General features: G+C 39.9%; 1 pseudogene; it reads right to left on the bottom strand.

The window, feature by feature from the left end:
* Positions 1-6,271: 6,271 nt before the first annotated feature.
* On the bottom strand, positions 6,272-7,062 carry LOC118844241 (annotated as a pseudogene).
* Between the last annotated feature and the right edge of the window lie 19,633 nt (positions 7,063-26,695).

Raw genomic sequence — 26,695 nt, 5'->3', positions numbered from 1 at the left:
CATCTAATTCAATACCTTTGATTGATTGATTAACAGTGTTCTGAACTGACAAAGATATTAATGTGCACTGCATATTAAAATAATATAAAAATAATATTAGTTACTTTAATTAGGATGGGGTGATTGATCAAGTTAACCCCCACCCTTACCTATAAACATACAGAAAAAACCATATCTACTCCTTTCCCCTACCTCCCAGGAACTATGGGAAGTTAGGGGGAGTATAAGATAAATCTAAGACTTGGGGCTAATCAAAGAGAAATAGGATGGAGGCATGTTAAACAGAGAAGGAGGGAACAAATAAAGTATATGATATTCTCTGAAAGCTCCTTAGGAAGAGACCTGTGTGGGTTGGAGCAGTCAAGAAAGATTTCCCAAAGTAGGTGGGACTTAGAAAATGGATAGGATTTATGGGGGAAAGACTGGTAGGACTTGGATAGGCAAAAGGGGAAGGAGAGTGGCATTTCTGGATGGCAAGACAACATGAATAAAAAGGGGGCAGTACAAATATTTCCCAGGTAGCATGAAAGCCAACTCATGGTCTCTTTTCTTCATCTCCTCCTTCGTCCCTTACTATTCAGCCCTCTGTCCCAGAGGTCAGGGGATTTAACTTTAACATGTCCTCCCTGGATGGTCTACTTCCTAGCCTCCAGACTTGGACTAGAGCTGACTAGAAAGATGTGGAAGCAGAAGTTGGGTTTGAGGGAGGATGTTTGGGGACAAGGCTGGGTTTGTGACTGAGCTGCAGGACATAAATCATTATTGACTCTCTTACATGAAGGATTGAGCTCAACCAATACCTTCTCAAATGAGATCATTGTAAAGTGTTTAGTGCTGTAATGGTAATTTAAATTTGAAGATCTTTCCCACTCATTAATAGGCCCATGTGACTTGCTTATGTCACAGGAAGCCTAAGTCACATTTGGTGGAAGGAGCTTGCTGAATGAGAGGAACTGGAAATGCTCAGAGCAGTTAGAGCTGAGGGAGAGAGCAGATGTGTGCTAGCTGTGCAATGAGTGCTTGTTAGTGGCAAGGCCCCAGCAGGAGGCAGGAAGGTTATGGGATGGCTTGGCTCCCTGCTGTGATGTTGTGTTTTATATTCTTTGCTGTTATTATAAAGTGAACTTACTACTGGTTCTGGAATTTGCTTGCTGCTTGGATGGGATGGACTTACTGGTTCTGGGATCTGGTTCTCTGGTGTCTGAATAAATGGTTTACTTCTACCTTCTATGTGGAGAGTCTCTTATATTTTGCGATATAGAGTTACATAGGCATATTTACAATTATCATCTATAATGTGATTATTGCCTTGCTAATACAAGTGCCTGGCGTATTGTGTTATATGAATGTTAGTTTACTATTATTACCTCCAGGGGCAAAAACAAAATGCTCCGTTTGAAATTCAAAGACCTTTGCAATCTAATCTCCTCCTACCTTTCTAGTCTTCTTACACCTTATTCCCTGACACGTACTCTTCTGTTCAGTGACTCTGGCCTCCTGACTGTTCCATGAACAAGACAATTGATCTCCAGGCTCTCAGCATTTTCTCTATCTTTCATTCCTAGAATGCTCTCCTTCCTCCACTGCAACTACTGACCTCTGTGGCTTCCTCTAAGTCTCAACTAAAATCCCACTTTCTGTAGGTAGCCTTTCCCAACCCCTCTTAATTCCAGTGCCTTCCCTAGATTATTTCTTATTTATCCTACATATAGCTTGCTTTGCACATATTTGTTTGCACGTCATCTCCCCCATTAGATTGTAAGCTCCTAGAGGGCAGGGACCATTTTTGACTGTCTTTGTATCCACAGTGCTTACCACAATGTCTGGCACATAGTAGGTATTTAACAAATGATTACTCAATTATCATCACCATCATCATCATCATCATCGTCATCATCATCATCCTACATTTCCAGCTGACTGCACCTTAGGTTCCTCCCCCCTTCTTATAGTTCTGCATCAAACCTCTTCAGGCACTAGAGTTATCCCTTAAGCCATGTCTGCTTTATTCCACTGAAAATTTTCCTCCTTTTCCAAGAAGAACCAATTTTCTTACCTGGATGAGAGATGAGAGGAAGGAGATGGAGGAACAGTCTTATAAAACTTTGGAGGCAGGAGGGAAAAGAATGCTTGCCTCTATGTTTCCAAACATCAATAAGTCAACAGACATTTATCGAGATAAATGTGTGTTACCAAGTTCAAGGTGCCCAACTTTTCATAAAAAGCTGAAGGATCTTGTTGTAGAAAGAGAGCCTCTTGAGGTACTCCCTGAATGTCACAGGACACTGTCGTGTATGTTAGGGGCCTCTAGTTGCTGGCCAGAAAGCAGTGGTTTTAAATTTGAGAGAGAATGAATATGTATCCCACAGCCATTTGTCTGAAGATACCACAAGGTCTGACTTTGCTCTCTGCACTCCAGTAGGACTCCCACTGACTCCAGTGAGAGCCTGAACCTCAGACCCACAGATCATCTACAAGACCAGTAGAGAAATAATGTCCCAATTGTGGTCATGTCTGATAGTTGAAAGATGGGACCCTGGAAAATATGAAGGCTTGGAGGAATATCAAATATTCTGAATTAAGCACCATATTTCCTCTCTGAGTCTTAGTGTGGTTTCTGCTTTAAAAAAAAGTCCTAAGCTTGCATTTTTAACCACCTCCTTCATTCCCCACACACAAACTCTTCTGAAAATGCATTTATATGTTATGAAGAGGTAGAAGATTATAAGGCACACACACAATTTCTCTTTTATGTCACTGCTTGGCTCTTGTGCATGAAAAAAAGGCTGTTGCTAAATAAGGCCCTGTGGCTCCCTGTGCTAAGGACTGTGACCTTTCTAAGGTCAAAACTTCTGTCTCAGTCCATCAGTAAAAAAGGTGGAATTCATGTCCAATGACAGACTTTTGGTGTCTGCCAGTCCAGGCAAGGAATTATTCTCTCAGTGTCTATAAAATCCCAGTATATTGCCTGATTGCTGGAAGCAAAGCCAACATTAGAGGCAATGCCATGTAGCGTGGGACTTAGAGTCAGAAGAGCTGAGTTTTGAACAGGATGTCCTGTAGACATCTCAAAATCAACATGTCCAAAACAGAGCTCGCTGTCTCTCCCCTGAAACCTACCTCTCTTCCAAACTTCCTTATAACTTACTATAAAAGGCACTACTCACCTTCTAGTCACTCAAGTACACAACTTTGATGTCACCTTTTAACCTTTCTCACTCACCCCACATATCCATCATTGCAAAATCTTATTTCAACCTCCTTGACATTATCTCATCCCATCTTCTCTCCATCCACAGGGCTACTACTCTCAATCACCTTCCATCTAGACTATTACAATAGACTCCTAACTGGTCTCCCTGCTTCTATTTCAACACATCCTTCACACAGTTGCCAAAGTGATTTTTCTTAGGTCTGACTGTGGCATCCCACTACTCAATAAATCAAAGACTGCCACTATCCTTAAGTGGCATACATTCTAATGGGGGAGGAGGGGAGACAAAGGGGAGTGGTGATCATGGAGAGGCCACTTCCATCCAAAAAATTTTAGGTACAGTGAATGGGGCTGTAGGGTAGGTAGAGTTGTAGTGGGGGCAGATTGACATATTCTATCAAAGAATGATAGCAGAGTTAATTTGTCATGGTTCGTGGTTCCAGAACTTGGAGTGGAGGGGTGGGGGAAGACTGTAAGAAAAAGTAGCCACACAGAATCAAGGTAGCTAGGTAGGAGGAGGAAAAGGCCAAAGAAGAGAATAAAAAAATGAAATGGTTCATGGCAGGGCTTTTCCTGAAGTAACTACCAATCTGGAGAGGGTCTTCAGGACAGAAATTTCACTAGGACAGGAAGTTAGTCTGGGACGAGGAAGAGGAGGAAGAAGAGAAGGCTGGAAAGTCAGCAGTGAATGCACTTCCTTCATTTTTCTGTCTCTTGGAATATTTATTTTTCTTCAAGACTCAGCTCAAGGGACCCTTTTGCATGTGTTATGTTGTTATTTTCTTTGATGAAATTTTCTATTGCTTGCATGATTTATTCTTCAATTCACTAGTTCTTTAGAATTGTGTTATTTAGTTTCCAATTGTCTTTTAAATCTTTTTAAAAGGCCCTTTACTGAGTATATTTTTTATTTCATTGTGATAAGAAAATGACATATCTAGTATTTCTGCTTTTCTACTTTTTTTTAGTGAGAGCTTTCTGTCCCAACACACGCTCAGTTTTTGCAAAGGTGCCATTTACAGATGAGAATTATGTAAATTCTTTTAAATTCCCATTCAGTAATTACCAAAGAGGTATAATCTCTAAATTTTTTTAAAAAGTTCTATTTAGTTCCTTAATTTCTCTCTTATTTACCTTTCTCTAACTGAGTTCCTTTCATCTCTTGCTGCATATGTTCCCTGAGGAAAGGTGGCAAGGGGCCAGGGTTACTGCCATATGCACCAATTCAACTTCCATCTCACCCTGAGACTTCTACCTCCTGCTGCATCCACCTGATCTCCGGTCTCAGACTAGAAGAAGAGTGACCTTCTTCTGACTTTGTGTCTTCTATCTCTTGCTACAGGTATCCCCTTAGGGAAGCAGCAAGGGGCTGGGCGTTACTTCCATCTGCACCAGTACAAGGCAACATCCCCCTCCTGCTGTGCCTACCAGCTTGATCTTCTGTCTCCTGAGATGTGGAGAGTCTCTGAGTGAGAAGAGAAGCAACCTTTCCTCTACTCAAGACCTTCCAGCTCCTGCTGTCCCTGTCTTGAGGGAAGAAGACTCAGAAAGTCAGTAGGGATTGAGACTTCCATCTCTTCCTATTCAAATTTGACTTTCATGGCTTTCTACACCATCTCCCACCTAATCACCAGACTTTGGAAGGAAAAGAAATGGAACAGAATCTCTGTTCCATTTCTTCCATCTCATGCTGTTCTTTTCTCCTACCTGATCTCCAGCCTCCCCGGGGTAAGATGTGGAGTCTTCTACTCAATGATAAATATACTCATACCTGGTCATATCCTATGTATCCCAGTGATTTTGAAACCCTCTAGGTCATCATCCGAACCCCATTCCTCTTCTCTCCCCTACCCAATTTCTTATTTTCATCCCCTTCAACCTCCCACCCCAAAGTCCAAACCAACTACTATCCACCTCTCCATTGTGCCCTTCTGGAATGCCTGTTATATAAGCAACAAATTTCCCTTCATTCAAAATCTTTTCCTCTCCTACTCTCCATCTTTTAGCTTTTTCTTGTTGTTATTTAAAAAACAAAGTGAAGGTTTTGCTGGAGGCCCGCCGGCTTGACTGATCTACTGAGACCAATTTCTGATTTTTGTGACAGAATAGGTCACAACAATTTGGAACTTGGTGAAATTAAACCACAAAAACAAGACCCAAATGATGCTCTACTGAAACCTGGCTCCCCTCTGATGACACAGCCTTCCTGGTCACTCTTTCCAGTACTGGCTGTACCTTCATTCATTCCCCTTGGCTCAATGGTCAAAGTAGGGGAGTTAGAATGCTCCTTGCTCCCCTTTGACACTCCAGGTTCTTTCCTTGGTTCTCAGAGTTTTCCATCATTCAATGACCTCTCCTTCTTTGAGGTTCATGAAATCCATATCTACCATACAAATCAAAATCATGGTAGCTGTTGTCTATAGACCTGTAGGTCATTTCTATTTCTTCCTTATTGAGTTCTTTGTCTGGCTTGAAATTTTTCTCTTCTCCCCAAATCCTGTCTTTATACCAAGGGACTTCTGCATACATATTGACTGCCTCTCAAACATCTTAAACACTGAGTTCCTCAACCTACTCAATTTCCATGACCTACTCCTCCACCCCACCTCAACCATGTATAAAGACAGTCATATCTTTGATCTTGCCATCCACAAATGTACCACCTACATGTTCAAGAATTCTGAGATCCCTTTATTTCCTTTTTTTTAGTTTTATTGATATCTTTTGTTTTTACATCAGCTATTTTGGGATACGTCCTCTCCCCATCCTCCAACCAATGAGCCTTCCTATGTAACAAAGAAAAGCAGTTAAGCAAAACTAACCAATACAGCTATATCTTCTAACAGTTTATGCAACATTCATACCCAAAGTACCCCAATCCAAGGAAAGAAGAGAAAGGCTTGTTCAATTCCACTTTATAAGACTAAATTGTTCATGCTGTCTATTTCTTGTTTTGTTTACATATCATATATTTTTGTAGGGTAATCACTTTTTTTAAAAATTGTATTGTAACATCTCAGTTTGATTGAAACCCTACAAATTCTTATCTGTAATCATTTAGCCACTGCTCTGTTTAGCTGCCAATCTCTTGTCTCTTTCTTCAGCAATCATAAGGCAGATGCCCTTTTCTTCAGGGAAGAGATCCAAGGCTTATTATCTTTGCCAATAACAAAAATGTTGGAGAGCCTAGTGGCAAAGCTATGGCAACTGGTATCTTTTCCATGTACAACATCAAAAGAGCCAAGATGTTTCTCTCTGTTTGTGATCACGTCAATTTGACCCAAGTTAGCTCTACCAGTCACCATATACAGGTTACCAGTATCGATGAAATTGATGAAATCAGTGATCTTGCAAGCTGTTAAATTAATCTGAATGGTGTCATTCACTTCGATGAGAGGTTCTGGGTAATGGATAGCACAGGCATCATGGGTCGCCAGGTGGGATATATTTTTTGTACCCACGAGGATTTTTCTCACTTTGCACAGTTTATACTTAGCCTCCTTAGTTGTGATACAATGAATAGGAAAGTGTCCCTTTGTGTCATAAACCAGATGGAAATTTTCACCTGTCTTCTCAATGCTAATGATATCCGTAAAGCCATCAGGATATATAATATCAGTGTGGACCTTGCCATCAATCTTGATGGATAGTTACATGCAGATCTTTATTTCATCTCCAGTCAGGGCATGCTTGAGTCTGTGTCTCAGGAAGATGATGAATGGAAGACACTCTCTCAGCTTGTGGGGACCTGTGGATGGTCTTGGAGCAAAAACTCCTGTAAACTTATTTAGCATCCAATGCTTTGGAGCTACTACATGCTTCAGATGCTTCTTGGAACCATGAGCCATACTGTACCCAAGATAAAATGGGAAATTTACTTGGCTGTAGGGTCATAGACTCTATCTACTTATAAATTACGTGTGTTTGGCCTAGTCACTTTCCCTCTCTCAGCCTCAGCATCTTTACCAGCAGCGTGGCCAAGTGGATGTAAGGCTGGGCAGCAAGAGATCCCACTTCTTTCCTTTCTATCATAGCTCTTCTTTTGTCTTTACCTTGCTCTTGATCCAAGACTTTTCTTTTTACTATTTTTCCTTTTCTTTTTCATCTGCTTTTCACATTATACCCTCCCACATTTGAGTTTGTTTTGCTTATGACTATTCATTTACCTATCTTGCCCTCCCTTTATGTCCTCTCTAATCCTCCCTTATTCCATTGGCCTGCTATTTCCCTTTTAAGTTAAATGCATTTTTATGCCAAATTATTGGTGTGAATGTGTGCGTATAAATAATTATGCTCCACCTTCTTTTATCTGATTCAGATGAAAGTGAGGTTCATGGGATGCCCATTCTCCCCTTCCTTCTTTACTGTATTCCTTTTGTCTTAAATTCTTCTTTTTATGTAATAGTGATTTCCTTCACCTTCTTCTTCATTTCTTCCCCAGTATAGTTTCCTGTTCTTTTACTTTTTTCTTCTTCTAAGACCATTAAAACAGAATAAAACCATTTGTAGACCCTCTGTCATTTTAATTTTTTAACTATATTAGGATTCTGGGAAGATTTTTTAAATTGCTCTATTAACATGTAAGTGCTTCATCTCATGTATCCTGATATTTCGAAGAAAATAATCAAAGACAGTGGATACACAGATCAACAAAATTTTTAACGTGCAAGAAATGAGTTTGTTTGGGGAAAAGGTATCTTCCAAAACTTACATTACTAATAAAGAAAAAATTCAGCCTGTACTTAAAGTGTCTAAGGATTGCCTAACACTTTTATTAGGATGCAATGCAGAAGCAGATCTTAAAATCAATCCAATGTTTGTTTATCAGTCTCAAAATCCTTGTCTTCTGGGAGGCTGCAACCATCAGTTGATTCCAATTCTTTGGCAGTCAAATAAGAAATCATGGATGACTAAAGTTATTTTCAAAGATTAGTTTTCAAGTTATTTTAGCCCAGTTGTTGAAAAATATTATAAGGACAACACAATGTATTTGAAGTATTAATGATTTTAGATACTGTAATGCCCCGAGTGATCCAACTATACTTAGCTTCTTGCATGAGAATGTGAACATACAAATTTGCTAAGATGTGGATAAAGCTCTTGGCACAAGCATGCAAAGAAAGATTTAAAGAAAGAAAAGACAGTTATGCTGCTCAAATATTTTAAATATCAATAATGATATTTTTGTCATGGAGTCAGTGTAGGGCTATCTTTAGGTGTAATATCCAGTAATTTGAAAAATTTTGATTTCTCTATTTTATTATTTTATGATATGTTTGAATAAAAAATTTTCTTATCCTTTGCTACTATATTACATTAATAAGTAAATAAAAACTTTATTTTAAAAAAATTATTGCATATTTTCATTGTGCTCCAGGATTTGTTCCTAGGACTAGCTGGACTCAGGGCACTAGTGTCTCCCTAGAACTGTTATGAATACCCTGAGGTTGGTCTCTCAGGCTGGGCTTCTATAGCCCTGGCTAGGTTGGATTTGAGTGCCCATTGGGTTCAGACAGGGAGTGCTATAATTTACCGTCCCTGAATGCTTGAAGTTGCTCTTGCTGGAGTCAACTAAATAGCCTTTAAGGTCACTTCTAGCTCCAAATCTACGACCCTATCAAGAATGGATGATAAGGGTGGTATGGTAAAGAGCACTGGTTTGAGGCAGAGGACTTGGGTTCAAATCCTGCCTCTGATACTTTACTACTTACGTGATCTTGTTCAAATCACTTAACTTCTCTTGGCCTCGGTTTCCTTATGTGTAAAATGAAGGAGTAGGATTCAATGGTCTCTGAAGTTCCTCTCAGTTTTACCTTTACAATCCAAAAAGTAGAAATGTTCCCATAGAAACCACTTGATCACCACCACCACCCCCATAGAGATAGACCATCCAGTTCATTTTGCCCAGCCGATATGAAAAATGATCCATGCCAAAGGGTGGCAATTCTAGTTAATAAACCCCAGGGTTTAGCCCTTTAGTCTAGAGTCTAGTATGGTAGAACTCCTCCTCTGACCAGGCATGGAAATCTGTTAATTTCTCTCTCTCAATCTCTGTCTCTGTCTCTCTCTTTTTCCACACTGAGTCAGCTAAACTAGGAATTTTATGTTTTTCCTACCTTCTGTTCTCTTGGACTGAGATGCTGACTTTACTGTTCCAAGTGAGGTCTAAGTCATAATGTTTCTGCTTTTACCATTTTATTTTTCTAGAAGCAGCCTTATTCCCCTAATGGACAATGAGAACAGAGGAAGAGTTTGCGAGAAATGGTCCCCAGGGATAGCAAAGGTTTCATTTCCACCCTTGAAGACCATAGAAAAAAAGACATTTTAGGAGGAGATATATGCAAAGGGACAGAGAGAAAACTAAAGATACTGGGAGGTCAAGGATAAGTGATAAGTGACAACACATGATCCCTTATCTGATCAGACTCCCAGGCTCACAACCAAAAATGACTAGAAAAGTCAGCTGGTCTGCTTTTCAGTCTCCCTGGGGGTATTGCTGGAGGTTATGAGGTGCCTCCCTTGCTCAGGCCCAGAGAATAACTACACTTTCTGAACCATAAAGGAATGGAGCTAGGTCCCAGAAGGATTTTGCAGAAGTGAGAGTTCTTTGCAAAATTCTTGTTCAGTCATTTCAGTTGTGTCTGACTATTTGTGGCCCCATTTGGAGTTTTCTTGGCATAGATATTGTAATGGTTTGTCATTTCCTTCTCCATCTCATTTTACAGATGAGGAAACTGAGGCAAATGGGGTTAAGTGACTTGAGCAGGGTCATACAGCTAAGTGTCTAAGGCTGGATTTAAACTCAGGTCTTCCTGACTCCAGGCTTGGAGCTCTATCCACTGTGCCACCTTTCCAAAATTAGAAGTCAATACTGAAGTCCCCCAACTTCAAATCTAAAGTGCTTTCCTTTACTCTTGAACTGTCTGTGTCCCATTCAGCAGCCATAGGCAAGAGCGGGCTCCCAAGCAAAGGATTTCAGGTGGCTTCTTGGACCTGGACTATGCCCTCCTTGAGTCTGTAATCCTCTCAGAAACAAACCTTTGTTCTGCCCAGCCAAAAGTGGGCTTATCGTCAAGGGTCAACTTCTTCCAGGATTTAAGATAGGGTAGAACAAACAGTACTTAGAGTAGCCAACTTTCCAGTTTGCTTTTGAACTGAGCAAAGAAATGACTGGGAGCACAATCCCAGGGCCCAGGCAAGTCCTGCTGCAGAATTCAACCTCAGGCCGAGGTACAGGGGCAGGGGAGAGGAGAGAGAGTATCAACATTTCTTCAGGACGATGAATCCCAACTGTTAATCAGCAGCAGTTATAAGTTCTAAGATGCAAAATTCCAGAATATAGTAAAAAGGGATAAAAAGTTGTCTTAAATGAGCATTGCAAAGAAATAGAATAAAACACTAATATGGGGAAGACAAGACATCTCTTCAAAAAAGTTGGAAATATCAAGGGAATGCTTCATGGAAAAATGGGCATGATAAAAGACAAAAAATGGTAGGGACTTAACAGAAATAGAAGAGATTAAGAAGAGGTGGCAAGAATATATGGAATTATACAAGAAAGATCTTAATATCACTGATAACCACATGGTGTGGTTATTTACTTAGAGCCATACATCTTGGAGAGTGAAGTCAACTGGACCTGTTAGCATTGCTAACAATAAGGCTACTGGAGGTGACAGAATTGCAGTTGAACTATTTAAAATTCTAAAAGATGATGCTGTTATAGTGCTGCACTCAATATGCCAGCAAATTTGGAAAACTCAACAATGGCGACATGGCTATGGTCCATGGAGTCACGAAGAGTCAGTTTATCTTCCAATCTCAAAATGGGGCAATGCCAATGAATATTCAAATTATTGAACAATTGTGCTCATTTCACACACCAGCAATATTATGCTTAAAATCCCGCAAGCTAGGTTTCAGCAATACATGAACTGAGAACTACCAGAAAAGCAGGCTGATTTTCAAAGAGACAGAGGAACTAGAGACCAAATTGCCAACATTTGCTGAATTATCGAAAAAGCAAGGGAGTTCTAGAAAAACATCTACTTCTGCTATATTGACTATGATAAAGCTTTTGGCTTATGTGGATAACAACAAATGGTGGCAAGTTCTCAAAGAGCTGGGAGTATGAGATTATTTTATTAGTCTCCTGAGAAACCTGTATGTGGGTCAAGAAGCAATAGTTAGAACCAAATATGGAACAACTGATTGGTTCAGGATTAGGAAAGGAGTATCACAAGACTGTATAGTGTCACCTTATTTAACTTATATACAGAGTACTTCATGCAAAATGCCAGGCTGGATGAATGGAAAACTGGAATTAAGGTTGCTGGGAGAAACAACAACAATCTCAGATAGGCAAATGATACTGCTCTGGGGGCAGAAAGTGAAGAATTAAGAAATCTCTTGATGAGGGTAAAAGGGGAGAGTATAAAAGCTGGCCTGAAGCTTAACATTAAAAGAACTAAGGTCATGGCATCAGGTCCCATCACTTTCTGGCAAATGGAAGGAGAAGAAATGGAAACTGTCAGATGTTATGTTCTTGGGCTCAAGGATCACTGCATATAGTGACTGCAGCCATGAAATTAGAAGACACTTGCTTCTTCAAAGGAAAGCTATGGCAAATCTGGACTGCATACTAAAAAGCAGAGATATCCAAAAAAAGTCCATATAGTCAAAGTTAGGATTTTTCCATTAGCATTGTATGGCTATGAAAACTGGGCTATAAGGAAAGCTGTAGAATCAATGCATTAGAAATGTGGTGCTGGAGAAAACTTTTGAGAGTCCCTCAGATAGCAAGGAGATCAAATCAGTCAATACTTAAAGAAATTAATTCAGACTACTTATTGAAAGGACAAATACTGAAGCTGAAGCTTAAGTACTTTTGCTATATTGGAAAAGACTCTGATGGGGCAGCTAGGTGATGCAATGGATAGAGCACTGGGCCTGGAGTCAGGAAGACCTGAGTTCAAATCTAGCTGCAGACACTTACTAGCTGTGTGACCCTGGGCAAGTCACTTAACCCCATTTACCTCCAAAAAAAGAAAAAAGAAGACTGATGTTGAGAAAGATTGAAGGCAAAAGGAGAAGGGGACACAGAGGATGAGATGTATACATAGTGTCCTGGAAGCAATGAACATGAGCTTGGGCAGACTCCATGGGATAGTGAAGGACAGAAGAGTCTGGCATGCTATGGTCCATGGAGTCATGAAGAGTTGGGCACGACTGAACGACTGAACAAAAAATAAGCTCTAAGGCCACTGTGACACTGACTTAAACTGTGATGCTTAGATGAAGAGATGATATCAACCCTGGCTTATTTCTACATAAATCTTCCACAAAGGAGTTAACTACTTGTCTTCCTCTGCTCTTTTAAACATTTCTGGACCTTATCTTCATCATGTACCATGCTGCCTTCATTCCAGCCAGCATCCTAGACTCCCCCTGCTGCAATCTTGGTTAGACTCTGCCTCTGGGTCTTCCAACTTCAAAAAAGGATTATAGTATCATCCTGTCTTAGTGGGAGCCAGGCCTCTACGCCAATTCCTGGTCATCTCTGGCCATCCTCCTCCTTTCTCTCCTCCCTTCCCTACTGACATCTTGAACTCTGATAGGTGAGCTTTTCTCCTTATCCATCCTGGAGCTGAGCTTCCATACCACTTCACCAGGCAGTTGGGCTGACCATTCCCTCCCACTCCCCTCAACCCTCCCTAGCTCTCCTTTAAGTGTTGTCTCCCCCATTAGAATATATGCCACTTGAGGGCAGGGACTATCTTATTTGCTTTTATTTGTATCCCTACTGTGTAGCACATTGGCCAGCCCATAGAAGTGCATGATCAATGTCTATCTACTATGTCTATATCTATATCTATCTATCTGTCTGTCTGTCTGTCTCATTTACCTACCTATCTTATCTATCCACCTGCCCATAGAAGTGCATGATCAATGTCTATCTACTATATCTATATCTATATCTATCTATCTGTCTGTCTGTCTGTCTCATTTACCTACCTATCTTATCTATCCACCAGCACAACATTTGGGCTCCTCAGTCTTGCTTCATCATTTCCCCTCTTTTCCTCTAGTCACATGTGTCCTTGATGATGATGTCTTTTCTGACACTTTTTTTGCTTCTCTATCATTGCCAATATGTTATGGCCTACTTATACCCCTATGCATCTTTCTGTTGCCCTCACTGTCAATGGCTCCTAAAACTCTGATTCTTCTGAGCTAATGGTTTTCCATGATGAGGCACTTGGCCTGTTGCAGTAGAACCACCAATGGGCCTTAGGGGACATTTAGGGGACCAGTCTTCTCACACCTTCCTGCTCTACACATGTTCTTGCTCCAGTGGCACTGGTCTCCTTGCTATTCCTCCCACATGAGGCTCCATTTGGAATATTTTCACTGTCTGTCCCCCATGTCTGAAATGCTTTCCCTCTTTATTTCCTCCTCCTAGTTTCTGTGGCTTCTTTCAAAAGTCCTACCTTCTCAGTCAGTCAATTGGCCCATAAGTGTGTGATATTGATATTACTTCATTATCTATGATATCTTTTAGCAAGATGTAGTTTCCTTGTATACCTCTTTTAATTAGATCTATTTTTACTTTTGCTTTGTCTGAGATCATGAGTGTTACCTCTGCTTTTTTTTTTTTTTACTTCAGCTGAAGAATAGTAGATTCTGCTCAACCCCCTTACCTTTACTCTGTGTGTGTCTCTGCTTTGTGTGTTTCTTGCAAATAACATATTGTAAGATTCTGGTTTTTAATCTCCATTTTATGGATGAGTTCATCATTCATATTCACAGTTATTATTATTAACTGTGTATTTCTTTCCATCCTGCTTCCCCCTCCCCCCCCACCATTTATCCTTCTCTCTCTTTTCACCCTGTCCCTCCTCATAAAGATTTTGCTTCTGACCACCATCTCCCCCAAACCACACTTCCTTCTATCAGACCCCTCCCCTTTTATCATCCCCCTCTCCTCCTTCCTGTAGGGCAAGATAGATTTATATACCCAACTGAGTGTATAGGTTATTCCTTCTTTGAACCAATTCTGCTGAGAGTAAGGTTCAAGTAAGGTTGCTTGCCACTACCCCCTTTTCCCTCTCCTCTGTAAAAACCCTTTTGCACCTCTTTTAAGTGAGATAAGTTACCCCATTCCACCTCTCCCTTCCCTTTTCCCCAGTGTACCCCTCTTTCTCATCCCTTGATTTTATTTTATTTTGGGGGGTATCAGCTCATCATAGTCAACTTATACCTGTGCCCTCTGTTTATGTAGACTCCTTCTAACTGCCCTTGTAATAATAAAGTTGTAAGGAATTACAAGTATCATCTTCCCATGTAGGAATGTAAATAACTTACCCTCATTGAATCCCTTTCAATTTCTCTTTCTGTTTACCTTTTTATGTTTTTCTCAAGTCTTGTATTTGAAAGTCAAATTTTCTATTCAGCTCTGGTCTTTTCATTAAGATTGCTTGAAAGTCCTCTATTTCATTAAGTATCCATTTTTCCCCCTGAAGGATTATACTGAGTTTTGCTGAGTAGGTGATTGTTGGTTGTAATCCTATCTTCTTTGCCCTCCAGAATATCCTATTTCAAGCCTTCTCATCCTTTGATGTAGATGCTGCTAAATCTTGTGTGACCCTAACTGTGGCTCCATGATATTTGAATTGTTTCTTTCTGACTGCTTGCAATATTTTATCCTTGCTTTAGGAACTCTGGAATCTGGCTATAATATTCCTGGGAGTTTTCATTTTGGGATCTCTTTCAGGAGGTGATAGGTGGATTTTTTTTCAATTTCTATTTTACCCTCTTGTTCTAGGATATCTGGGCAGTTTTCATTGATAATTTCTCGAAATATGTTGCCTGTGTTCTTTTTTTTGATCATGGTTTTCGGGTAATCCAATAATTCTCAAATTATCTCTCCTTGATCTGTTTTCCAGGTCAATTCTTTTTCCAATCAAGTATTTCATATTTTCTTTTATTTTTTTCATTCTTTTGATTTTGCTTTATTTTTTCTTTATGTCTCATGGAGTCATTAGCTTCCACTTGCCGAATTCTAATTTTTAAGAAATTATTTTCTTCAGTAAATTTTTATACTTTTCCCCCCTATTTAGCCAATTCTACTTTTTAAGGAATGCTTTTCTTCAATGGATTTTTGTGCCTCTTTTACCATTTGGCCTATTCTGTTTTTCAAGGTATTATTTTCTTCAGTATTTTTTGTGCCTCTTTTACCAAGCTGTTGTCTTTCATGATTTTCTTGCATCACTCATTTTTTTCTCAATTTTTCCTCTACTCCTCTTATTTGATTTTTGAAATTCTTTTTGAGTTCTTCTGGGGTATAAGACTGATTCGCATTTTTTTCTTTGAGGCTTTGCATGCAGCTGTTTTGACATTGTTGTCCTCTTCTGAGTTTGCATTTTGATCTTTCCTGTCACTATAGCGATTTTCTATCATCAGTATTTTTTGTCATCATTTGCTCATTTTCCCAGCCTATTTCTTGACTTTTAACTTTTCGTTAAAGTTGGGCTCTGCCTCCAGAGTGGAGGTTGCACTGTTCCAAGCTTCAGTCTTTTTTGTGCTACTATTTTCAGAGCTAGTTCTGAGGGTCTGTAAGTTTTCAGTTGTTCCAAGTTGCAATGATCTAAGGAGAGGTGTGGTCACTGCTCTCCCAACCTCTGCTCTGGTCTGTTAGTGACCACAAGCACTCTTTTCCCTCTGGAACTGTGACCAAGGTGTCCCTGTTCCTGCTAGTACTCCTCTTTACCCTGGGACTATGACTTGGAACTGTGTATAAACAATGCAACAGAGTCCTGCTCCCAGTACTAGCAAACGGTCCCCTTTAACTTCCTTCTAACCGGCTGTCCTACCCCCTTACCAAACTCCAGAAGTCACCACTGCCTGTTCAGTTGCCCCCAAGGCCTGCTGCTCTCTTGCTGGGAATGGCCTGGGCTGGCATGGCCTGTGCTGAACTGTGCTCCACTCTTTCCCTAGCGAGAGAGACCTTTCTGCCAACCTTCTAAGTTGTCTTGGGCTGGAAAATTGTTTCACCCCATCCTTTTGTTGGCTCTGCTGTTCCAGAGTTCATTTTGAGGTGTTGTTTTAAAGTTATTCGGAGGGGAATTTGGGAGAGCTCAGGCAAGTCCCTGTCCTTACTCTGCCATTTTGGCTCTGCCTTGATAGCTCACTTTTAAAAAGCATCTAAAAGTTTTTTTTAATTTCTTTTTTTTATTATGGCCTCAACAAACATGAATATTTCCATATACAAAGGTAAGAAAAAGAGAATTATGTGTATGAAACCATGGATCTTTATTATGCTTATTTTAGGTATATATTAAATTTAATGTACTAATATTGATATTGTTGTACTTCTTTGTATCCCCTTCTGAACTTTTTTCTCTTCCCTTCTGTGTATTTTAAAAATATTCCATTGACACCCTTTTCTTTCCTACTTCAGGACTCACAGAGCACTTTATATCCTTCACCTTCTTTGGTCCTCATGATAATTAAGGTAGGTACTATTATCCTCATTTTACAGATCTGGAAACCAAGTCTCAGAAAACTTAAATCATTTGCTCAAGGTCAGGCCTGTTTTCCTGATGAAGAATAGTGTTCTATTCACTATGGTACACTGCCTCTTATTTATGTCAAAATGAAAGATATACTCATAACATATGTGCCCTTCTGTGACATCCCCTTCTGGGTCTCCTTTGTCTCAACTGGAAAACATGCCACAGAATACATATAGTCCAAAAAGACTGGTCAGCTCTGCCAAGGCTCTATAGTGACCTCATGCACTCCTGAACATTGGGGTATATATTGTGTTATACTCATAAGTAAACCAAGGGAGACTACAACCCTTTATACCCATGAAGACAGCAATTAAAAGCCCTTGTCATCTGGAGACATTTTCTTTGGTGCAACTTCTTTCCATAATGGCTATACCTATGGATTCACAGTAAACACACGTACCCACAAAAATAGATTTTAGAAACACTTCTAAAAAAGCTTGTGTACCACAATCTACTCTCTTATAAAGGTTTCTAGATTCAAAGCATCTCAGGCTACCCAGAACTGGATAACTCTGATCTTGTTTTCACACACTGACAGTTTTATTCATCGTCCATTCTGGTTATTTCTGGTTACAAATCCATTTACCCCCACCTTTGGCCTCCACTCCCAGCGGGGAAAAGGGCCAAGTCTTACTAGATTTGTGTCTTTCTAGTTTAAGTATTTCAAGAGGCATACTCCTTGTTCCTGAAAAGGACACAACCCACTATTTGGGTTAAATGATTACAGGAGCTAGTAGGGAGGTTGATGTACAAACTGAGTACTGGTTACATTTCAGAAATTGTCCCAATTTTTCCCACAATTCACTAAGTCCCTATTCTTGAGGGAGCTTGGGAAGGACCACTCATTATAAACTATCAGAAAGGGTGATTAGAGGGCTCCCAGATGCCATCCCTCAGACCCTCAGTTTAATTATAGAGCTGGAAGGAAGCTTCAGATTTGGAATCTGAGACCCAGAGATATGAAAAGATTTGTCCAAGTTTACACAGTCAGTTAGTGGCAAAAGCGAGACTGTCAGCACATTCAAAACTGAACTCATTATCTTTCCCTCAAAACCTATCCCCTTTCCAAGCTTCCCTATTATTGTCAGGAGCAATGGCATCCTCCCAATCACCCAGGCGTCATCCTCAACTCCTCATCCTCTCTCACTCTGCCCCTACCCCTGATAGCCAATCTCTCTCCAGTCTATTGATTTTGCCTTTTTAACATCTCTCAAATATGCCTCCTTTCCCCCCTCTGACACGGCCATCATGTGGCACAGGCCCTTATCACTTCGTACCTAAACTGCTTCAATAGCCTGCTGATTGTTCTGCCCCAAATCTCCCCACCCCACTCCAGTCTATCCACCACTCAGCTGGCAAAGGGATCTTCCTCAAGTGTAGGTGTGAGCCCCCTTGCCCACCATTGAACACCATTGAACAAACTCCACTGGCTCCCTGTCACCTCCAGAATCAAATTGGCATCTCCAGGGGCAAGTGCTACTTTATTCTACAGGAAGTTTTCTCTGGTCCCCCCATTTGCTGGTACTTTCTCCTTTAAGCTTACGTTGCCAAACAATTTATGAATAATCAAGAAATAGAGAGCAGTGTGAAATGTAAAATGGATGATTTTGATTACATTAAATTAAAAAGGGGTTATACAAATAAAATTGATGTAGCCAAGATCAGAAGGAAAGCAGAAAATTGGGGGGGGGCGGTTAAGACAGATTCCCTTCGTATCTCGAATATATAAATATATTTGTCAAATCTAAGAATACCTGTCATTCCCTAATTGATAATTGGTCAAAGGATATGAGCAGGCAGTTTTCCAATGAAGAAATCAAAATAATTTATAGTCATGTGAAAAAATGCTCTAAATCATTATTGATTAGAGAAATGCAAATTGAAACAATTTTGAGATATCATTTTATGCCTATCAGATTGGCTAAAATGATTGAAGGGGAAAGTGACAAATGTCAGGGGGGAGGTGGAAAAATTGGGACACTAATTCACTGTTGGTGTAACTGTGAACAACCATTTTAGAGAGCAGTCCTGAATTATGCCCAAAGAGTTTTTAAACTGCCTATACCCTTTGACCCAGCAATACCACCACTAGGTCTGTTTCCTAAGATAATTAGGCAAAAAGGAAAAGAACCTATATGTTCTAAAATATTTATAGCAGTTCTCTTTGTGGTGGGGAAGAACTGGAAATTGTGGGGATGCACATCAACTGGGGAATGGCTGGACAAGTTGTGGTATGTGATTGTGATGGAATATTATCATACTGTAAGAAAAGATGAGTTTGATGATCTTAGAAAAAACGTTGGATACATTTGCATGAATAATGAAGAGCAAAATGAACAGAACCAAGAGGATGTTGTATATGGTAACAACAATGTTGTTTTAAGAACAACTTAGAGTGACTAGAATATTTTGACTGTTATAAATACTCAAATTAACTACAAAGGACATATGAAGGAAGGAGCTTTCTACACTCAGAGAAAGAACTGATGGATAGAAGTATTTATAGAATGGTTTTACATATATAGACATATTTGTGTCTAATAGTAGCCATTTCTAGGGTGAAGAGGGAAGAAGGGAAGAGAAAAAGAAAAAAAAAGAAAGTTACATGATAACTGCATTATATATTTTAAAAGAATAGGGGCATCTAGATGGTGCAGTGGATAGAGCACAGGTCCTGAGTTCAAATCCTCAGATTCTTGATACTTACTAGCTCTGTGACCCTGGGCAAGTCACTTAACCCCATTGCTTAGCCAAAAAAAAAAAATATCAAATTGTACGTAATATATTTGTAGTTTCATAATCAATCATCTTTTTAAAAATTCTACTATGTTATGGAAATGCTTGTTTTATTTTTTAAATTCAGAGTAAAATTAATAAAATTTAAAAAAAGATTGCCTTATATGTATCTTCTGTATACCTATGTATGTATGTGCTGTGCCTCCTATTTGAACGTAAGGTCTTTGAAAGCAGTTGACCTGAGTTTGGCATTCAAAGTCCTTCTGCTCTCGTCCATGTATCCTGTCTTCTTATGCCTTCCACTCCTTCTCACCTTCCCTCCCTTACTCTTCCATCCACTGACACTGGTCTCCTTGTTGTTTCCCACCAGACATTTTCACTGGCTATCTCCCTCTCCTGGAATGGTCTCCTTTCTCCCCTCCCCGCCGCCCCCATCTTCCTTGGCTTCCCTCATGTTCCACTTAAAATCCAGTCTACTACAGGAAGCCTTTAGCTTCGTCCTAGCGCCTTTCCTCTGTTGATTACTCCCAGTTTACTTGATCTACAGCTCGTTGGTAAATCGTTGTTTGCATATTATCTCCCCCATTAGATTATGAGTTTCTCAAAGGCAGGCACTGTCTTACTTTTCTTTGTATCCCCAGTGCTTAGTACAGTGCCTGGCACATAACTGGCATTTAGTAAATGTTGCTCACTGACTGGAACTTAGATCTCCTAGTTCCACATGTTTTCTGTTGTACTGCACCGAAGACCACCCTAAAATACGGGGAATTTAAGCCTCCAGCTTCTGGAAAAAGGTTCAGAAGCAGATTTCAAAGTTAGATTTTAAATAGCCTTGTTTTACATCTAAGAATGAACACAGAATAGGTTTTTGGGCTTGCTTGCCAAAGTCTGCTCTTTAAAAAAAGTTTCCAAGTACAAATCACCTTAGGCTACCAGAGACTGGATAATTCTTCCCATCACTTCCAAAACATTGCAGGTTTTGTCCTTCTTCCCTTTATTGAGCACCAGGCTTCCAAGGTCTCTACCAAGCTCATTCTCCATTGTCTCCCACTGACTATATTCTACCACCCCCCTCCTAGCCCAGTTTTTGAACCCATGTTCCCAATCACTGTTGCCTTAGGCCATAATATTATCTCTAAGGAACAAAGACTACTGACTTCTTTCCTCTTATTTTTCTTACATGTTATTCACTTTCCCTTTAGTCAGACTGGCTTCTTTGCGCCATCTCTGCTTTCTGTGTCCCCCATGCCTAGCATATCCATCTTCTTCAACTCTGCCTTTTGGAAATTTCCAGTGTCTTTCAAGATTCAGCTCAAATGCCACCTGATTCTGAAGGAGGATTTTCTTGGTTCCCCCCGTTTGCTAGTGCCTTCCCGTCTAAGATTATCTCATGTTTACTTTGTAAGTATCTTGAAGTTACCTATATTGTACATGTTGTCTCTCTTGTTAGAATGTCAGGTCCTAGAAAGTAGAGAGCATTCTGTTACTATCGTTAGCTGGACATACCTTTACCCAAATTTTGTCAGCTGTCTTCTCCCTTACCCCTAATTCACTGATTGTTAAAGCTGGAAGGAGCTTTGGAGATCAAGTTAACACTTTTATTTTATGGAAGAAGAAACAGAGATAGAGAAAAGTAAAGCAACTTGTCCAAACTCAGGTAATAGGTGGTAGATCTCAGACTTGACAGCAAATCTCTTTCCAAGTATCCTTGCTTCACTCAGGATCTTCTTCATGGATCACAATGTCTATTTGGTGGGGGTAGGGAAGATATATTAGTACTTCTGTTCTTGCTTTATCTTTACAGTAAATATCCATATAAATTAGTATTAATTGATTAATTTATATGAGGGCAGTTATCAGTGCCAGTTCATATTAAGAGAAAAATTACACTGCAAAGGGGGCTTAAGCCAATAACATTAGGGTAAATCCCATGACCTCTTAGGGTTATTCTTTGACCCTGAGGGGTAAATGTAGCTAGCCACAGTCTGCTAGTACTTTGCCTACTGGTAATGTGGGTTGGGAAAGTAAGTCTTCTAAAGGCTACCCCTCTAAACTCTAGATATCCAGCAACCATGATAGATAAGTCATATAAGTTTCCTGACAAATATTTCCCTTCCTATTTGAGCTGCCAGTTAGGCTGTTTCCATTGGTCAATACCTGTCCTGTAAAACGTCTCAGCAATGCCAAGGACTTTGGGGAAACTTGTATGAAGTAATATAGACCGAAGAAGTAAGCAGAGCCTGGAGAACAATTTAGACAATGGAAAATAATTTGGAAAGAGGTCATGATTCTCATCAATGCTGTGACTAGCCATGACAGAAGAGGACTGCCTTGAAAGCCTGACTTCTGCTTTTCCGGAGAGAGGTGGAAGAGCGTAGTCACAGAGTAGGGCACCCATTGTCAGACATGGCCAATGGACCAATTTTTTTGGCCTAATTCTACTTCTTTGTAACAAGTGAGGGGGTCTATATGAGAGGATAGTTAAGGGATGTAACCGTATTCGGGTGGGGTGGGAGGAGGGGAAGAAAATCAATAAAACATTTATTTCTTTAAAAACTGCCTAGTATAATAGAAGCCACATGAATTACCATAGAATCAAAAGGCTCATGGATATATTTCTCCAGGGGGTCAGCAAACAGGCTTTGGATCTAGGATTCAGGCCTTAAATTTAATAATAAAAAATATAATAACATTTATATAGGGCTTTAAGATTCGCAAGGCTCTTTACCTCTTATGTCCTTTGATCTTCACAATAGCCTTGTGAGGGAGGTGCTATTATTATCTCCATCTTACATATAAGGAAACTGAGGCCAAGAAGTTAAGTGACCTGCCCAGGTTCACACAGCTAGTAAGTATTCAGAATGGGGTCTTTCAGAGTCCAAGTCCAGGGACCTACACATGTCATCACCTAGCTGACTAATTTGTAGGGTGCTGCATTTTGTTAAGCTTTCAAAGAAAGAAAATCATAGAAGAGGGGGAAAGGGCAGCATGTCATCAGGCACTGATTGCCAGCCTCTTATTACAACTCCAATTAGAGTCACCAGCATTCCACAGGAGATTTTAAAGGATCCTTAGGAAAAGCTCAAGGGTACAAGTAGTTTAAGTCATTCACCTCTCTGCGCTTTAGTTTTTCCATATGTAAAATGAGGAGGTTAGATTTAACAGCCTCTAAAGTCTCTTCTTGCAGTAAATCTACTATTGTAGGATCCCATGAAACAAGGGGCTGAATATGTCTGGCCAGGATACTTCCTGGGCCAGTCACAAGGTAGGTAGAAACCCTGCTCGAGTCTCTTTCTTCCTATCCCACCTTTCTATTTATCCCGGTCATATAGCCCACCCCCTATCTTGGAGCAATTGCTTGGTATCTAAAGACAAAAAAGGTCCCACGTGAGTCTTCCTTCCTACTCCTTGTCCTAAGTCACTGGACCTTGGGCTTTCAAATTACCTAATATAATTCTAGTCTTCAGAAGCAGGAAAAAACAATGTGCTTCTGTAAGTTTGGATAAATTCACAAGGAAAGGACAAAGTAGCCACAGTGACTTGGACTTAGAGACTAAGCCATCAAGGCCTGTGTTATCCTGGGTACTACTTAAAAGTGTCCTAACAGTTGTGTGTATGGATATTACTCTGTAAGACTTATGAGTGGGATGGTGAAGCCCTCTCATGGAATCAGGATCTGGGCCTTTCTGTAAGTTGAGTGGAATGAATGGAGGTGGGACTTTTCAGCATGGCTCGGGGCTTCTGATTGTCAGCTAGGCCTAAGTTTCGAATCACCTGACCCATAGGAATCCGAAACTTAGAGCAGCCATCCCCCCCCCCCCCCCCACCCCAGCACGAACCCTGCCAAATAAGGATAAAAGTGTTTTTAAGAGTTTGGCATTGACTAAATTGTACCTGGGGTAGTAAATTTCTGCGTTTAGATTGTAAGCCTGAACTCCACCAATGAGAGTAAAAGGCCAGTGGTGGTGGGGGTTGTTTACGTTAGGGTGTAAAGTTAAAGTTCTGCCCTTTGAGTGCCGCCTCTCCCTACGGACTGTCTATCGGTTTGGAGATTGTCCTTTCTCGCAAGATCGTAATAAAGAAATTTTCTGTTTCTAAATTTAAGAGACCTCTGACTTTTTTAATTAATTGCTGGTGGGTGGTCTCACCCCACACACTTATATTCAAAAACTGAAGTGAAGGAATTTGGTTCTCACCTCACATCCTGCAGCTTTCTCTATTATAGGTGCAACTAGGGTGGGGTAATCAGAGCTTTGTCTCCGAGGTGGTGAAAGAACTTGTAATCCTCCAGCAAAAGACACAACAAAGTTTAGCATCTAGTTGGCAAGAAGAATGTTAAAATGGAAAGCTACAAGACAGTCTGTTTACAGAAACCATTTTCAAATGAGATAATATAGATTAAGCACTTCGCAAACCTGCAAGCATTATACGAATTCTGCTATCTCCCTGTAGTCAGATCCCAGGCGAACACCTCCCTCTATTTACCCTTCTCTGCTTTTCCACACCTATGTGGCCTCCTCAAGGAGTAGCTGCATAACTCCCCATGGTCTCTGAGTTGCAAGAAATGATGAAAATGATGAATACAGAGAAGCATAGAAAGACTTACATGAACTGATGCAAAGTGAAGTAAACAGAGCCAAGAAAACAATATACATATTGATTACAATGACTACAAAACAATTGAAAATAAATGTTTCAGTTCTCAAGAGAATAAGTGCAAAGTATTCACTACCACATGAAAGAATACTCCAGATTTCTAATACTACGAGAAATGCAAGCCAAAACAACCCTGAGGTTTTACCTCATACCCTGCAAATTGACAAAGATGACAAAAAATGTTAATAGTCAATGTTAGATAGGGTTATGGGATGGTGAACATACTAACACACTATCTGTGGATTTGTGAAATGATAAGACCATTTTGGTACAAATGGTACAACATTCCAAAAGCAATTTGGAATTATGCAAATAAAGTGACTAAAATGTCCATACCCTTTGAACCAAAGACTCCATTACTGGGCTTATATTATACTCCAAAGAAACTATTGATAAAAGAGAAAGTAACTTATATACCAAAATATTTATAACAGCACTTTTTGTGCAAAGACTTGGAAACAAATTCATTGCCTATAGATTGGGGAATGGCTAAATAAATTGTGGTATGTGAATGTAATGGAATATTACCATGCTATAAAAAATTGTATATGTGATAAATACAGAGAAGCATGGAAAGATTTACATGAGAAGAGTAAAGTAAGCAGAACCAAGAAAACAATAGACACAATGTCTACACCCCGAAACAATGTAAATGAAAAAAGAAAATGCACATAAAACAATTAAATCTGAATATTACAAAATTATAAAGTATAACTCAAATGAGCTGAACACCCCCAATTTCTACTTTCATGGAAGTAAGAGTTCCACAGGTATTGCATATTGAACATGTTTTCAGACTTTTTCAATATAGTGACCAGTTATGTTGGTTTTTTCTCTTCTTTCTTTTTTTATAGAATGCTATTTGTTATATGAGATAGCTCTCTGAGAGAAGTAGGAGAATAGAGAAACTGGGGGAAAATACGATAATGCAAAAAACAGAAGACATCAACAAAAGCTTGTTTGTTTTGTTTCTCAAAGAAAATAAGTGTTGCAAAATTACAAAGAACTAGCTTAGCCCCAGTGAAGGGATGTGAAGGGACATCTCTCCCCATTCCTTTGCAGAAGTAGAGGATCAATGGGTGTGGAGTACTGTATATAATGTCAGAGTTTTTCAATGTGTTGATCTGCCTTGCTGATTCTTTTTTGTTTTCTTCCTATTTTTATTTTAAAAAATTAATTTGTTATGAAAGATAACTTTCTGGGAAGGAGAGAATATAGAGGGAAAGTTAGATGATGTTAAAACAAAATATATCACTAAAAAAATCTATTTTTAAAAAAAGCATGGCTATGGTCTTATGGCATTTCCTGGGATAATTTTGTACAAAGCACCTTGAGGAGAGCCAGGGGCTAGAAAAAACTTGCATCATGAGAAGAAGGACAGAAAGATGTCTCCAAGGTTATAACTGGTTGTATGGCAATGCTATCACAAAAAAAAAATTATCATGAGGTGGTTCTGATTTGGGGGAAGATGATTGATTCTGTGTTGGACAAGTAAAACTTGAGGTAATGGTGTGTCATCAGGTAGGCGATATCCAGCCAGCAGTTTTCCAATCTTAAGTGGTCCCACAGCTCAAGGAAGGCTGTGTATTTTGGTGGAAAGTGTGCTAGATTTGAATGAGAGGTCCAATATCCAACTTCCACCTTTGCCATTTATTGCCTGTGTGACCTTGAGCAAATCACTTAGGTTCTTTGGACCTCAGTTTCCTCATCTGTGAAATGAGGTTAGATTAGAAGATGCCTAAGGGTCCTTCTAGTTCTAAATCTAGGACCTTAATCTCAGGTCTTCCCAGGCACTCCATGGGCTTTGATTCTTCTGGAGTGATGCCAGCCCACCTCCCTCCACCTACAAAGGCCCAGAGCAGTGGTTCCCTCTTCCATGAAGCTTTCCCTGACTCCTACTCTCCCTTGACTTGCCTTAAATTCATTTCTCATGACATTCTGTCTGGACCTCTCCTCCCTTGCCCTTATTCTCCCTGTCCTGTGTCCATCTTTCCATTCCCATGTCCTGCACATATTTTTGTGTAGAGAGCTTCCAGTGAGAAATTCCTTCTGCCAAAAACAGATCAGCAACTGCTCTGCAATTTATAGTCTTAAGAGAGTTGCCCAAGGCAACATACCAAAGAAAGGACTTGAATCCAGATCTTCTAAACTCCCAGGGTAGCCCCCAACTATATTATGCTGCTTCTCTCCTTATGCAGATAACAGGTACCTAAGGAGTTTTGGAAGTGTGAGAAAATGAAACTATTTTTTCATTTGTTCATGTTCTGGGCCCAGAACAGTATGATGTGCACTTAAGACTTTAATAAATTATGAGTCTAGTTCTCTCTCTGTGCCCAAGGCATCATTAAAAAAAAAAAGTGTAGGTATTCCATGAGCTTTCTAACTTAGACAAGCAGAATTGTCCTTTCCTTTTTTATTCTCTTTTTTTGTTTGTTGACCAAGGTGAACTAGATCCATTTTTGCTGTAAAAGACACGTGGTCTAAGGCTGGGTGGGTGGCAAGGGGTGGTGGGTAG

The sequence above is a fragment of the Trichosurus vulpecula genome, chromosome 3 (genome assembly GCF_011100635.1).
Source record: "Trichosurus vulpecula isolate mTriVul1 chromosome 3, mTriVul1.pri, whole genome shotgun sequence".
NCBI lineage: Eukaryota > Metazoa > Chordata > Mammalia > Diprotodontia > Phalangeridae > Trichosurus > Trichosurus vulpecula.
The sequence above is the reverse complement of the archived record's forward strand: the minus strand, read 5'-3'. Positions and strand labels throughout refer to the sequence as shown.